This window comes from Siniperca chuatsi, linkage group LG21 (genome assembly GCF_020085105.1).
Source record: "Siniperca chuatsi isolate FFG_IHB_CAS linkage group LG21, ASM2008510v1, whole genome shotgun sequence".
Taxonomy (NCBI): Eukaryota; Metazoa; Chordata; class Actinopteri; order Centrarchiformes; family Sinipercidae; genus Siniperca; species Siniperca chuatsi.
The window spans coordinates 21,039,751-21,043,385 of record NC_058062.1 but is presented as its reverse complement, the minus strand read 5'-3'; positions in this window follow the sequence as shown (position 1 = coordinate 21,043,385).

Below are 3,635 nucleotides of genomic sequence, written 5' to 3'. Positions count from 1 at the left end.
TATGTTTTTTTTTATTGATTGAACTGGCTGAAATGAAAAGCTGTGACTGTAAATGAGATATTTTTGGGGTGGGTTTGCATATTTTTTTCTTTGCATTTTTCTGAGGATGGCACTAGAGTCAGCAAAAAAATTAAAGGTCATCCTCTGGGGACCATAAATATTCATACCAGAATTTGTAATATCATTCTCTGTACCGGAGTGTGTACACACATCATCCTTAGGCCCCAGAACTAAGGGGAAAAGGGATACAAATCCTGATTCCAGGTGCTTTTACAGACTTTTCAAAACAGACATGCTGGTATTGAAGCTTTTAGCTTTTAGCTATGCTAGTGGTGTGGCTCAAAGGATGGCAATGTCAGTCAGTTGGCCCACCATTTTAGTCCAGATTGCAATATCTCAACTATTGGATGGATTGCAGTGAAATTTGTTACACACATTCATGGTCCTCAGAGAATGAATTATAATCACTTTGGTGATTCATTAACTTTTCATCTAGCACCAACAGTACTTATGACAAATTAGTACAGCTGAGCCTGGTGACATTCCCACCACTAACACGCAAAATTAATATGGTGAACATGGTAAACATTACACCTGCTAAACATCGGCATGTTAGCATTTAGTTTAAAGCACATCTCTACCTAAGTACAGCATAACAGAGTTGTTCGATTCTTAAACCCAATTCAAATAGGATTAATATTACTGGGGAAGATGGGTAATAAAATATACCCCTTCCTTACCATGGATGTGCTCCTCACTCAAAATAAAAAGTCGGCGTTCTGGATGACATTTTAGGCTTAGATAAATTACAGGAACTTGTTCCTAATAGCCAATGATATGCTGCAGGAAAACCATGTGACCTCCACCTGCAGGCTTAGTATTATTTTTAATATCAGCATTATTTCCCAGTATTTAGCTGTAATTTAATTAACGCAGACAGTTGTAAACTACTTAACTGTCTCTTTGTGAATGGGAATTAGGCTGATTTTTACATACAAAAGGGACTGGTATCTGCAACAGTGTTAAATACATGAAGCTCATTACACATCCATGTCTGCTGGATGTGTATGTAGGCAGCTGTGTGCTAACACATTCACCATATCAACTTTCTAAGGTGATTATATATCACTGTTATGTTTTAAGCATGTTCTGCTGCCCCGGAGTAATCAAAAATAAATTAAGTTTATTATTAAATAAAATATTAAAGCTGCATAAAGCAGATGAAGGTGACTATTGAAAGATGTAGTCTCATACAATCTCTGCTATGGAAAACAACACTTCACAGATCTAGAATACAATTGTTCCTTACAGCAATGACATAGACTAACCACTGGGTGGTGCTGTGGGACAACCTGAGCACCTGCATGCTGCTGCACAGCCAGGACAGTTATACAACAGGTCATGCTGCTCCTCCCTGCAGGATGTGCAGAGACTAACAAATGCCGAGGATAAGAATAACATCCACAGTGAAAACTTACAAACCAATAAGAGGGAGGATACAAAGCAAAGTGGAAAAAATAGAGTTGATATTTGGATTATGGTGCTATAGGCCTTCATCAAGAACATTTCTGGGTGTATTTTTAATATAATTAAATGTGAGCATCTATTTTTAGACTAGGCATCTGGAGTATTATTCCAGGGGGGAAATGTCTATGTAAGAGGGTGCTGGGGTGACGTGAGTGTGTGAGTGAGACAAAACACACACAAACACACATGCTCCCTGTCCAGGGGTAAAGTGGGGTAGGGGGAGTGTTGACGTCAGCAAACCACAGTCTCTTCCCCACAGCAAGAGCGGTTTATTTATTCCCTGATGATTCACACCCTGTCACTCAGGGCATCACAGGAAAGAGCTACAGCAACACACCTCCAGGTGCAACGTAGCTTCTGATCAATGCAAATACATCACGAGCGCACCTTACACACACAAGGATCTCAGGCTGCGTGTCAATTGGTAAAGGGAGGGTAACTCAGAAATATAATCAGACTGTGTTTTTACTGTTTACACTGATTGATATGCACTATTGATATGCACATAATCATAGATAATAGAAACACATGGACATAGTATCTGATAAAAGAATATTGTGATGCTTGGATTTGAATTTTGTACTTCTTGGCATCTATGTCCAAAACCTATAATTTGGTCAAAGAGATGGAAGCCTGGGTGAAGCTGAGATGGGACAAGTAAGTAGTAAGCGGCAGTCATGAATATTTTTATATTAACAATGGATCAAATGTCTATGTTTAATGTGAGAGGAGTAATAAACCCCCAGAGAATTGTAACCCAACTCTGCAGTTCCCCTCAGATGTAGAGAGCGTTTTAGCATCTTTCAGCTCGTTGTTTTCGTTTTAAGGTCTGCAGACAATGTTAGTTATATAGAGCAGCCCCGGTTCCAATTATAATTTTTTTAATCCCATTCTCTCTCAAGATCAGATCACAAGTTAATTCCCCCTTATAATAAGTCAATGTTCTTTCCACAAGAAAACAGCCTGTAGCTTTCCCAAGATCACAACTTAATTATCCCCATTTCTTAAGAAATGATTAAATAATCTTGAGATAGCAAAACAATTAACCTGTTATCACATGACAACAGCTTTGTTATTCAGATACAATGAGATAATTAACTTGAGATAACTGGATAAAGCAAATCTCTCATCCACTGCCGCTCCTAGGTCCCATGGACATTAAACTTTCATCTCATGTAGGCCTATGGTTTTTTTTTTGAAATAGTAAGAGTAGGTGTTTGTTGAGTAACCATAAACATTTATGTCTGTTGAAAAGAAAAAGGGTTAGCTGCTTTTTGAGCTTCTTTTCCTAGGTCAAGCTGTGTTTTAGCTAGCTAAAAAGCTAGCTGCACAGTTATCCTGGAGCACTTTTAAACCTGCCTCATTATAGGGAAAAAAGTGGGGCACTCTGCCAATTTACACATTAAGATTAGTTTACAAGCCATGACAAGTATTCAGCCTGTAAAACAGTACTATAATATATTATGTGGCTCTGGAGGAGCTTTGACAACTCTAAGAGAATAACACTGATGATTTCATGGTGCCATTAGGCTTCTCTCAGCTTGGGTCTGAGTCTAAGTCTATACAAATGAACAGAAAGCTTGTATAATAAACTATGGGTATAGAGTTTGACATATCAATCAATCCAGTCAATCAAGTTTATTTGTCACATGTAATCATATAAGGTACATATGTTGGTAATTATTAGCAGGGATGGTCTAATGAAAGACATTGTGAAGTTGCATTATGGGAAGTGTAGGATCCAGGTGTTTTTTGGAACTTGACCCATACTAGGGACTAAAGTCAGGATTTTGACCAGTCTTTTTAAAATCTGTCTGTTGCAAAAGTAAATTGCTGGAGTACCCCTTTAAGATTAAAACAAAACAAATCTATTAACTGCAGTTTTAAATGTCGTTTTTTTAAAAAATGTGATTGAAAAAGAAAGGGTCAATCCACCTTGGGCAGTTGGGACCTTAATGGTCTTTTTTAAAGATACTACAGCCCACCATTTAAAGCTAACTATTGAGCTTGATAATAATCTTATTATAAAGTACTTCTTTGGAGAAATCCCGAAGAGATAAAAGAGTGGGCCAACCGGTCCCGGTCTCCCCCTCTACTGTTAATAAAAC